Here is a 13,394-nt window from a genome sequence, read left to right on the forward strand (position 1 = left end):
GGTAAAGGTTTGGGAAAAGGAGGAGCCAAGCGGCATCGTAAAGTGCTTCGTGATAATATCCAAGGTATTACGAAGCCCGCCATTAGAAGATTGGCTAGACGAGGCGGCGTAAAACGTATATCTGGTCTGATTTACGAAGAGACCAGAGGTGTTTTAAAAGTGTTTTTGGAAAACGTCATCAGAGATGCCGTTACATATACCGAACACGCCAAAAGAAAAACCGTTACCGCAATGGATGTAGTATACGCCTTGAAACGTCAAGGACGTACATTATACGGGTTTGGAGGTTAAGTCACATTTTATTCGCGAACTAACGTGAAATGTGACCCTCAAAATTAATTTTAGAAAAATTAAACAACGGTTCTTTTCAGAACCACAAATTTATCGATATTTAAAAAACGGAAGCTCTATTAGGATTTAAGGATAATCTTTCAATCATTACAATCATCATAATTTTATTTAAAATAATAATTTAAGTATAACTGGCCCTAATTATTTGAGGGTTTGGATTCCAAAACTCTATACTTAATAAATAGACCGCCCCTTAAATTCATCGTTAATTACATAGATTATATACAAGGCGCGATGTTATAATACGGTTCGATTTTACTAAAGGAGAACCGCTAGAAATAAATCCTTCATATTATTTCGACTTAATTGTTGTTTAATAAAACGATAATTATTGGTATTGGAATGTCTCTTAATTTATCTTACACACCCAAAAAACAATCTTTAAAGTACTTAAACTGTTTATTAGAATATTTTAAATAATTAGTAAGTGCAAGTCATAATATGAGTTTTAATTTTAAGTTCTTTTTTTGTTTTATTATTTTGGTGGTCCTGAAAAGGACCGATAGTTAAAAGGTTTTTGTACGACACAAAAACCCTAAGGCTCATGTAACTTATTTGGTTTTACTATCTGTTTTTTTCGGTAACAATACGGCCTGGATGTTTGGTAGAACGCCGCCCTGGGCTATAGTAACACCGGAGAGGAGTTTGTTCAGTTCTTCGTCATTTCTGATGGCCAATTGTAAATGCCTAGGGATAATCCTTGTTTTCTTGTTGTCTCTAGCGGCGTTACCTGCCAACTCGAGAACTTCGGCCGCCAAATATTCCATTACGGCAGCTAAGTAGACGGGAGCACCGGCCCCTACGCGTTCGGCATAATTTCCTTTCCTTAAAAGCCGGTGAATACGGCCAACAGGAAATTGTAATCCCGCTCGGTTGGAACGAGATTTCGCCTTTCCCTTCACTTTTCCACCCTTACCACGTCCAGACATTGTATTGCTAACTTTTTTAAACTAAAAATAACCGAAAAACTAATGGCGACAACGCTCACGTCCTTTCGACAACGAATGAACAACTGGCAGTGAACTGTCCAGCGAATAGCTTTTATTCGGCAACTTCTCAAAACACTAGTACGTTTCCTACTCGACCAATCAGAGCTTTCTACGACATAACGCCAAGAATGGGCGGAGCTTAGAAGTGTAGCGTCATTTATCAAATAATTAAACGACTATAGGTATATTTCGGTTTAGTCTTTTATCTTTTGCTGTATGGGTAGGTCGCGAATCTCATTCGTTTAAAATGCCACCGAAGACAAGCGGTAAAGCGGCAAAAAAGGCTGGAAAAGCCCAGAAAAACATTTCTAAGAGCGATAAGAAAAAGAAGCGTAGGAGGAAGGAAAGCTACGCGATTTACATATACAAAGTTTTAAAGCAGGTTCATCCCGATACGGGTATTTCCAGCAAGGCCATGTCGATTATGAATTCTTTCGTGAACGATATATTCGAAAGGATAGCCGCCGAAGCGTCGCGCCTCGCCCATTACAATAAAAGATCGACCATCACGAGCAGAGAAATCCAAACCGCCGTTAGGTTATTGTTACCCGGTGAATTGGCTAAGCATGCCGTTAGCGAAGGTACCAAAGCTGTCACTAAATATACCAGTTCTAAGTAAACGAAATATATTATTTTGAAGGTGATCATAATAATATGAAGGGTGGAAAACGGCTCTTTTCAGAGCCCCAAAATGTTTAAAGAAGAAAAAAAGAAATAAACTATTGTTAAGAAGATAGGATATATACGAAGTCAAATAAATTAAAATATAGTAATCGTTCATAAAAATGTTAAAATATCCAGAAAAAAATATTTTATTTTATATATTCATTCCTTTACGGTAACATAATAACAGTATATGTGATACCCCTTTCTTATCGTGATATAAACTTCAAGTCAATCCAGCAGGTGTTCACACCTTATTACTAAGGATTCCTCAATATTCACAATATATTTGTGAGCATAATATTCTAAATTCAATTCACAAATATTATAACTAAAGCGTCATATAAACGGAAAAAATATCAATGTCTCTTTTTTCTAATAGAAGTTGGTGGTTCTGAGAAGAACCTTTTTTTTTCATATAAATACAAAAAACGACCTTAATATAGGACAGCCGTAGCATTTATGCACGTTCGCCTCTAATGCGTCTGGCTAATTGAATGTCCTTAGGCATGATAGTTACTCGTTTAGCATGGATCGCACACAAATTGGTGTCTTCAAAGAGACCAACCAAATAGGCCTCGCTAGCTTCTTGCAAAGCCATCACTGCCGAACTTTGGAAACGTAAATCGGTCTTGAAATCCTGAGCGATTTCGCGAACCAATCGTTGGAAAGGCAATTTCCTAATCAATAATTCGGTACTCTTCTGATAGCGTCGGATTTCTCTTAGAGCGACCGTACCGGGTCTGTAACGATGCGGTTTTTTAACACCACCGGTAGCGGGAGCGCTTTTCCTGGCTGCTTTAGTAGCCAATTGTTTTCTGGGAGCCTTACCTCCGGTTGATTTTCGAGCAGTTTGCTTGGTACGAGCCATCGTCTAAACGGGTCTGACTTCAAACGTGTAGGAAGAATTACAAGCGCAAGCACCAACGAACTTTTGGAAACTGATCGAAGGTGTCAAAGAAATCTCCCTTTTTAATAATGTGTGAAGATATTCTGATTGGTCCGGCTAGCATCTGTGGGCGGGACCCGATTCGAACTCAACAAAACCCATGGTAGGATTTGAAATTGAAATAGTTACCCGTAGTATTCGAGGTGTACGCTGCACAATTCGATTATAAATTTGCTTTCTTTTAATACTAAATTGAATAAATCATGACGGGCAGAGGTAAAGGTGGTAAAGGTTTGGGAAAAGGAGGCGCTAAGCGGCATCGTAAAGTGCTTCGTGATAATATCCAAGGTATTACGAAACCCGCCATCAGAAGATTGGCTAGGCGGGGTGGAGTTAAACGTATATCCGGTCTAATTTATGAAGAAACCAGAGGTGTATTAAAAGTATTTTTGGAAAACGTTATCAGAGACGCCGTCACTTATACCGAACACGCCAAAAGGAAAACCGTTACTGCCATGGATGTAGTATACGCCCTCAAACGCCAAGGACGAACCCTATACGGATTTGGCGGTTAAATAAAGTATTATATATGCTGACCAATTAAAACAGAACAACGTATCTATTCAACTAAAGAAAACAACGGTTCTTTTCAGAGCCACAAATTTACTAGCATAAAAAAAGAAATTTATTATTCGAAAATGGACTAAGATGACGTTAAATTTTATTAAATATCTGCTCCTTTCATCTAAGATTTACTTGTAAAGTAACAAATATACTGCATTATAATAGACGATCGTAATATAAAAAGATAGATAAAGTTTAAAATAAGATTTCATAATAAATGTTAGGTTAATGACAAGAATGTAAATGATGGTGAACAATCGAATACCGAATCTTCGTTGAAGCTTTAATATAGTTTTCCTTTAGAGAGAAAATACTCCGAGATAAACTTCGCGTCGATGAGCTTGGAGAATCCTTAAGATTTCAAAGAAGGTACGGTAGTTCTACGCACGTATGTATGGAGATCGCGTTCCATGTATTTATTGACTTTAGATAACTATTTATGAAAACAGATTTCAACTAAAGAAGCAAAATATACTATAATATATATGAGCATTGTATCGATACAGAAGGGTTTGACACGATATTCTTATAGACGTCTCGATATCGTTGCTCACCCGATACGTTCGATTGTAACCCAGAGTTCGGATGGTGTTAAGAAACCGTTAAATAAGAAGTATATTAGTATAGGATCGGTTAATTTTCATGTCATTGTTTTCTTACAGTTAATTCGACAACGGTACGTTTCGATATAGATTCGTTTTGGACAACGAACAATCTGTACCGCATCAATTAGGAATAATATGTCTCGTTTCTCCAATAATAGCATTAGATCTGTACGGAATTGCATTTATATCAAAAGACGATATATCGGGGGACGTAGATTTGAAAAGATATATTTTCATAGTTATAACCGAAAGTCTATAACTCGAATGTAAATTGGTAGTTTCGACGGAATCGAGAGCAACGCTTGATTTTGTGCTTCCTTCTAAGACGATAGTCAACGTAAAATTTATTGGTAAAGTTTGCTACTTCTACTACGTTTTATCTTTTAACGCCTCGAACATAAATCGTATGATATTCTAAAGGATTTATGTATTTAATATGAGAAATAAGTAAACGGTTCCAAGCTCGATGAACGTTTCGACGAAGCCGGAATATGGAACGTCGTTCGCGCTCGACCGTTCAGTCCTCCGTTCGGCTCATATCATATAGGGTACGCATTAAATGAGAGCGACCGTCAGACAGTTAAAATACGCGAACGAGAAGCATACGCACGTACGTAACTTTGTCAAACGAATCGTGATTAGAACGTTCTTATAAGAAAATTAAGAAATTATATCAGAATGTCGGACGTCGATATTAGCGGACAAGCGGTTTCTCCTTCGTCGAATCAAGGGAGTGGAGGAAATTCCGCCGCCGTTGTTAACGCATCGTCAACAGGCACACCGGCCGGGTCGAATTCATCTTCGGTGTCGGCTACGGGAGCCGCATCAGCTACAGCCGGTAGCGCAGGTTCGTCTGCAGGAGGGAAGAAAGAAAAATCCACTTCGAGCAAGGCGAAGAGTTCTAAATCGAAAGTTAGTCATCCTCCGATCGCTGATATGGTAACGAGTGCAATTAAAGGATTGAAAGAGAAAGGCGGAACTTCCTTCAGAGCTATTAAAAAATACATAGCGGCCAATTACAAAGTGGATGCTGACAAATTATCGCCCTTTATAAAGAAATATATAAAGACGTGGATCGCTTCGGGTGTTTTGGTACAAACGAAGGGCAAAGGAGCTTCCGGATCATTTAAATTAGCGGCTTCGGCACGTAAAGCAGGAGGTACGACAGCCGCAGGTACGAAGAAAAGAAAAACGGCCACTGCCAAAACCGGACAGAAAAATAAACGAAAACCAGTAGGAGGTGCCGCGACAGCTACGACAGCCGGTGGTAAAAAAGCGTCTGCCAAAAAAACCTCAGAGAAAACGGAAAAAAAGACGACCGCCGCCTCCGCCTCAACTAAGAAAACCACAGCTAAAAGTAAGAAAGGTGAATCTGCAACTTTGGCCGAGAAAAAAGCTTCTGCCAAAAAAGCCGTCGAAAAGAAAACAGGAAAGAAATCTACCGCCGCCACGACTACGTCCGCTTCCAATGCCGCCGCTAATAGTTCATCTTCGAAAGCAGCAAAAAGCAACACGGCCGCAAGATCCCCGAAATCGCCTTCCAAAGCGAAAAAATCTAATAAAGCCGGACCTACGAAAAAGCCCAAGGCGCCTAAACCGAAAAGTGCTAAGACGACGACCTCAACTGTTCGTGTTGCCGCTGGTGAAGGTGCGAAAACTAAAAAACCAGTATCACCAAAGAAAAAGAAATAAAACTATTTCTACTACGTATGACGATATATTAAACAGGCGACACATTTCATCGTCAGATCAAGAAGACACGGAGTTGAAAATTACAAATATCCCGACACTCCTGGACGTGCTACGACTTCCCTAAAAAATACGTTCGTCCAAGACCGTATTTTTTTAATAGAAAAAAAAACGGTTCTTTTCAGAACCACAATATAACTTTATAAAAGAAAGAATATTTATATAATTTATTTATTATCTTATTATTACTTAAATGATTATTTTCTAGATAGAGCCGTAACTAATTAGGGAACCGATCGATCGATACTCTAAAACAGTAATAAAGGAATATTCAGTACAGATCAGATTATTTATAAATTTTCTAGTTAATATTTATTCTTTAATAAGAACGCGTATTCTAACTTCTTTTTTATACGATTTTGTTGGCCCTGAAAAGGACCGATATTAAAGGGCGTATGCAAAACTTTAAACGGTTTGCGTTATCTATTTGGTTTTGCTGTCTGTCTTTTTAGGCAATAATACTGCTTGAATGTTAGGCAAGACGCCGCCCTGGGCAATAGTAACGCCAGATAACAGTTTATTCAATTCCTCGTCGTTTCTGATGGCCAATTGTAAATGCCTAGGGATAATCCTTGTTTTCTTGTTGTCTCTAGCGGCGTTACCCGCCAACTCGAGAACTTCGGCCGCCAGATATTCCATTACGGCAGCTAAGTAAACGGGAGCACCGGCCCCTACGCGTTCGGCATAATTTCCTTTCCTTAGAAGTCGGTGAATACGACCGACAGGAAATTGTAATCCCGCACGATTGGAACGAGACTTCGCCTTTCCCTTCACTTTTCCGCCTTTACCACGTCCGGACATGTTAATCTCGATCGTTGTTAGATACTGCTCACCTTTAAATCAAAAACGGTACTGGAAATTTCTTACAGATCGGCCTGGAATTTTGTCCGCGAGCCAAACTCGTTATATCATACGCGACCAATCAGACTCTAACTCGGGCTATGGGCGGGGCTTAGAAGTGTTCCTTCGAATGTTATAAGTTCTAGAATTAAAGGCATTTTTTTAGTTAAGTACTCTTTGAGGTACGTGAGACGTCGGGATTTTTATTTCGAAATGCCACCGAAGACAAGCGGTAAGGCGGCCAAGAAAGCCGGAAAAGCCCAGAAAAATATCTCTAAGAGCGACAAGAAAAAGAAGCGCAGGAGGAAGGAAAGCTATGCGATTTACATATACAAAGTTTTAAAGCAGGTTCATCCCGATACGGGTATCTCCAGCAAGGCCATGTCGATCATGAATTCTTTCGTGAACGATATATTCGAAAGGATAGCCGCCGAAGCGTCGCGTCTCGCCCATTACAATAAGAGATCAACGATCACGAGCAGAGAAATCCAAACCGCCGTTAGGTTATTGTTACCCGGTGAGTTGGCTAAGCACGCCGTTAGCGAAGGTACCAAAGCAGTCACCAAATATACCAGTTCTAAGTAAATTAATTCACATACCTATGTGTGTTTCAATATACTACTTACCTGCAAAATCGGTTCTTTTCAGAACCACAATTGGATATACATTTTAAAAAATGAAATGTTAAACAGTAGCTGACATTTTATAAAAACAGAATTTTCAGATATATATATATATATTGTAGTTATTGTATTGAATTATATTATATCATTATAATCTGTTATATAGTAAGTATATAGAATAAGTTTTGTAAAAATGGTACGGCCCGAGATTGTTATTTAAAAATAAGGTAAAGTATTTCTGGAGTGACTTCGAAAATATGTGTATTCATTTTTATTACGTTTATGACTATATGATAATTAATTTATTTTTCCTAACTGTGGCTAATTGTGGATTGTGGCTAATTTCTACACGATAAGTATTAATCACGGGAACGTCTCGAAATGAACAAATAGGAACTGTAATTAATCAAGAATTTAGAATGGAACTATCGTCCTAATATAATGAGGATCGTCAAAGAGAAGATACTTTTTTTTTCGTTTACTAGGTTGACCTTGCTTGGGGACAGTGGAACTCAGTGGAAAATCGCTGATGGTGGGTGAGGAGGATAGGCCTGTGGTCAGAATCGATATCTTGGAGTACTTGCAGGTCAGAGGCTTGATTCGAATTTTGATAGATAAAAAAGTCAATTATTGTCGGTCGATTGGAGGAGTAGTGAGTTGGTTCGCTTGGAGCAATAAGCCCAAGTTCCAACTCATCTATTATCCCGGCCGATAGTAATTCTTCCAATAGCTGTGTGGTTGATGGCGTTGAAAATGGCCTGAAAATCTCCTTGGTCATCTGAATATGTTCCGAAGAGTATTTCGCCAATGGAGATCGGGTTCGTGTTCTAGTGGAATCCAGACCAGCCAGACGACTGTTATCTTGAGTTCCCCGTACATGAGTGGGGGGAGGAATTGGTCTTTTGGGTTTGGTTGTTTTTGGAGTAGGTCGGCACTTGCATCCCGAGTAATTTGCGGTGTATGGTTCTCAACAGTTGGTGCATTTCGGCGGGGAATTTCTGTCTTTGGGACTTGACGTAGGCCGGAGTGGCTTTACAGTTGGCCGATGAATGACCGTAGAATTGGCAGTTAAAACGTTGAACGCGCCTGCCGTTGCCGCGCTGGGCTTGGACTTTTACCACCTGATTCATTAGGCGGTCGACCGCGAAGATACGGCGTTCCTCTCGAGGAACCGACCAACATGGATTGGATTGAAACCGAGCTTCATGAGCGCGGTTCGGACTTCGAGTTACCATTACGTCGAGAGAGAAATATAATATATTAGCTGACCCCGCAGACACTCCGTACCCTGTACTCAATGGATAAATAAAGGATTCATTCTATCAAATTCTTCGTTCAAATCACTTTCGAATCATCCTTAGGAACATTCTGATATCGGAAAACCTTATCCGTAGTCGATAAACGATATCTAACGGATGAATTATAGAAAATGGCCAATAAGCGGCAAATATCCGATCGTAAGGGTGCACCATCGTTTCGGCGAATCATTCTTTTGGAATCTTACGTTCTACAAGCAAAACATTTATTCATAGGTATATACCGATAATAACGAACGGGCCGACGTAACAACCTAAAATGTCCTGAAATACGTGAGAACAGTTTTACTCCGATCGCCGTATCGATATGTGACAGTATCCATCCTATGAAGGATCTTTACATTCTACTAGCATAATTTTATGGATCGGAATTTTCCGACTTTTAAAGAACGTGATCGGCAGTCTAGAAACGGCCTGAGGACGTATTAACACGAGAGGTTAAAATTATTGCTTTAGAAGTTCACGTTGTCTAAAGCTAAAGTTTATTCATCGGAACATTCCGATAATAACGAGAACGGGCAGACGTAAAAACGAAAAATTTGCGCAACGTCCGTATAAACGATCTGTTCTAAAACACCCATACATTTCCGATAGCTGGCGAGAGACCCGCGCTTAAATCGTGTGCGCTTCTACGTGGGGCGATACGAGAGACGGATACGACGGGTCGGGTCGACCGGCGCTGTGACACTTTTACCGAGTGGCTTTTGATCAGCGAAGGTGGTATTACATATTATATGTTAATATATAAGATCCGAACCGTATTTTTTTATTTATCTAAATAAAAAGCGTATTTCGTCGTGTTATTATATATTCGTAACGCTCTCGCGATTTTGTATCGTCGTTTCGTTGTTCTTCCTGGTCGGTTTTTTTCGATATATCGGGAAGCGTACGACGACGACGACGGTATCACTGCGAGATCGCGAATTCGGCGGGAACATTCGGCTTCGTTAGAAGAAGATGATCCACGATTCATATGCGATTGGAATTATTATTTTTATGGACGTATCGGTTTTTCATCGGAACGTTCATAAAACAGCAACACATTTTGCGATAGCTCTCTGCTCTCCGAGCGAGAATAAAATAAAAAATCACGAAACGTTTCTCGTACGAGGTTTCCTTGTCGCTTTATATATTTCTATCTAGCGAAGGGTTCGGAGAGAATGTTTTTCGAGGTCTTATAAACGCCGAACGATATTTTGCGGCATCCAATTTTCGACGTAGTCGACGATCGTCGTCGATAATCGAGATAATTGGGTGCCTAGTCGATCGGTTGTGTATAAAAAAAACAAAAGATGTGTCTAAGATGATGATATCGTTTTGTTTTATTAGACAACTAATATTAAAATGTAAGAGCGTGGCGCCTCGGACCGGTTTTTCCGTCGTCTAGGCGCGCTATCATGCACCTCCTTTTTATTAGTCGTCGATATATATTATATATCGTCGTCTTACGCACACGTTTCTTTATAAGTCAAACTTATAAAATAAACTGTGTCTGTATTTGTTTTATCTGCTTCGTGTCGATAAAATAATAAGAACAGTTCCCTGGTTGATCCTGCCAGTAGTCATATGCTTGTCTCAAAGATTAAGCCATGCATGTCTCAGTACATACCGAATTAAGGTGAAACCGCGAAAGGCTCATTAAATCAGTTATGGTTCCTTAGATCGTACCCACAATTACTTGGATAACTGTGGTAATTCTAGAGCTAATACATGCAAACAGAGCTCCGACCAGAGATGGAAGGAGTGCTTTTATTAGATCAAAACCAATCGGTTTCGGGTTCGCGCTCGTCATCGTACAACTTGGTGACTCTGAATAACTTTAAGCTGATCGCACGGTCTCGCACCGGCGACACATCTTTCAAATGTCTGCCTTATCAACTGTCGATGGTAGGTTCTGCGCCTACCATGGTCGTAACGGGTAACGGGGAATCAGGGTTCGATTCCGGAGAGGGAGCCTGAGAAACGGCTACCACATCCAAGGAAGGCAGCAGGCGCGCAAATTACCCACTCCCGGCACGGGGAGGTAGTGACGAAAAATAACGATACGGGACTCATCCGAGGCCCCGTAATCGGAATGAGTACACTCTAAACCCTTTAACGAGGATCAATTGGAGGGCCAGTCTGGTGCCAGCAGCCGCGGTAATTCCAGCTCCAATAGCGTATATTAAAGTTGTTGCGGTTAAAAAGCTCGTAGTCGAATTTGTGTCTCGCGCCGCCGGTTCATCGTTCGCGGTGTTAACTGGCGTGTTTTTCGCGAGACGTCCTGCCGGTGGGCTTAGTCGTGTCGCGTCGCCGTCGCGCGTGCGTTTCGGCGTGCGTGTTGTGCGCGTCGTGGTTACGACGGCCCAACTCAATCCTGCCGCGGTGCTCTTTACTGAGTGTCGAGGTGGGCCGGCACGTTTACTTTGAACAAATTAGAGTGCTCAAAGCAGGCTAAAATTTCGCCTGAATACTGTATGCATGGAATAATGGAATAGGACCTCGGTTCTATTTTGTTGGTTTTCGGAACCCCGAGGTAATGATTAATAGGAACGGATGGGGGCATTCGTATTGCGACGTTAGAGGTGAAATTCTTGGATCGTCGCAAGACGAACAGAAGCGAAAGCATTTGCCAAAAACGCTTTCATTGATCAAGAACGAAAGTTAGAGGTTCGAAGGCGATCAGATACCGCCCTAGTTCTAACCTTAAACGATGCCAGCTAGCGATCCGTCGACGTTCCCTAATATGACTCGACGGGCAGCTTCCGGGAAACCAAAGCTTTTGGGTTCCGGGGGAAGTATGGTTGCAAAGCTGAAACTTAAAGGAATTGACGGAAGGGCACCACCAGGAGTGGAGCCTGCGGCTTAATTTGACTCAACACGGGAAACCTCACCAGGCCCGGACACCGGAAGGATTGACAGATTGAGAGCTCTTTCTTGATTCGGTGGGTGGTGGTGCATGGCCGTTCTTAGTTGGTGGAGCGATTTGTCTGGTTAATTCCGATAACGAACGAGACTCTAGCCTGCTAACTAGGCGCTTTTTGACATCCTAAAGGCCCGCCGGCCGCGTTGCTTTCGGGTTTCGCGGTTCGTGCGCGGTTTTTACTGTCGGCGTACAAACTATTCTTCTTAGAGGGACAGGCGGCTTCTAGCCGCACGAGATTGAGCAATAACAGGTCTGTGATGCCCTTAGATGTTCTGGGCCGCACGCGCGCTACACTGAAGGAATCAGCGTGTCTTCCCTGGCCGAGCGGCCCGGGTAACCCGCTGAACCTCCTTCGTGCTAGGGATTGGGGCTTGCAATTGTTCCCCATGAACGAGGAATTCCCAGTAAGCGCGAGTCATAAGCTCGCGTTGATTACGTCCCTGCCCTTTGTACACACCGCCCGTCGCTACTACCGATTGAATGATTTAGTGAGGTCTTCGGATCGACACGCGATGGCGTTTCGGCGTCGTCGATGTGTAGGAAAAGATGACCAAACTTGATCATTTAGAGGAAGTAAAAGTCGTAACAAGGTTTCCGTAGGTGAACCTGCGGAAGGATCATTACAGTGTGTTGTTATGCCTATATATATATAATAGGTAAACGTACAAGTCTGTAAAAATCATTGTCGAACGTTAAAGAGCCATCTACGAAGTTCGGAAGTTCCGATCGAATTTCGACGTCGTCAACGTAGCTGTTTTCGGGTACCTATAATATATGGTTTTAAAAGATGTACGCCCGAAAGCGGAGATATATACGATGAAGATGTTGTTATATAGGACGACGAGTAATAATCGTCGGCCTACGACGGATTTCGTTATAAATGGACAAATCGAGCGCAAAATAAAACGATTTTGCCAATTATATTTCTAATCGACGTTTCGATCCTCATATCGACGAACATATACGATGATCGGTAATGTGATTAGTTTACGAAAATCTTATCACCCTTCGTTTGTTTCATTCCAAAAGGGTGAGATTTAGTTTACGAAAATATTGCCAAACTATGATCAGCGTATGCTCTTTTGTTGTCGTACGAGGTGAGACGACGAAAATTTACAACGAACGTCACCATTTCGAGTAGTCTGTCTCCGCTCCTCTCGTTGTGTGTAGTGGAGAAGACGAAAATAAACCGTAAGAGCGTTTTAAAGTCGACGGCGGCTGCGAAAGGGGCGCAAGCGCTGTCTATGACGTGAGCGCGCGTCGTCGTCGTCGTCGTCGTCTTATAATAGAAACGTTTCGATATGCGTTTAAAACCTAACTTAAAAAAAGATTACCCTAAACGGTGGATCACTTGGCTCGTGGGTCGATGAAGAACGCAGCTAATTGCGCGTCAACTTGTGAACTGCAGGACACATGAACATCGACATTTCGAACGCACATTGCGGTCCTGGGATCTCATACCCGGACCACTCCTGGCTGAGGGTCGTATCTCATTTCAAGACTGCTCGGATTTTCTTTGATCTTCGCGATCGACGAGAAATGTCTGAGCGTGCTGAGCGTATAAGCGCGATTCGATCGCGACGTTCTAAAACGTGACAGCGGACCCGTACGTGTGACCTAACTCTCTCGTACGGGTCGTACGAATATGAAAGGGATGAGACGTGTTTAAAACGGTCGTTCGCACGTTTTTGTGATAAACGTAGCGCGCACCATTAATACGATCGTCGTATCCGATAAAATTAGTTTTTAATCGACGTCGGATCGTAGGTGCGTTGTCTCTCGAATACGAGGGAGAAAACACCGTTTTTCGACGGCGCGTCTTTTCCATTCTAAACTTTTA

General features: G+C 41.6%; 2 non-coding genes across 2 annotated transcripts; both read left to right on the forward strand.

The window, feature by feature from the left end:
- Positions 1-10,188: 10,188 nt before the first annotated feature.
- Positions 10,189-12,177, forward strand: LOC143206158 (small subunit ribosomal RNA). The gene has a single exon (XR_013008163.1). It is a non-coding gene; the product is annotated as a small subunit ribosomal RNA (ribosomal RNA).
- Positions 12,178-12,885: 708 nt separating this feature from the next.
- LOC143206156 (5.8S ribosomal RNA) lies at positions 12,886-13,040 on the forward strand. Its single transcript, XR_013008161.1, has one exon. It is a non-coding gene; the product is annotated as a 5.8S ribosomal RNA (ribosomal RNA).
- Positions 13,041-13,394: the final 354 nt, after the last annotated feature.

The sequence above is a fragment of the Rhynchophorus ferrugineus genome, unplaced genomic scaffold (genome assembly GCF_030347505.1).
Source record: "Rhynchophorus ferrugineus isolate W39M unplaced genomic scaffold, kcgeb_rfMv2 rfM566, whole genome shotgun sequence".
In the NCBI taxonomy this organism is placed as follows: Eukaryota; Metazoa; Arthropoda; class Insecta; order Coleoptera; family Curculionidae; genus Rhynchophorus; species Rhynchophorus ferrugineus.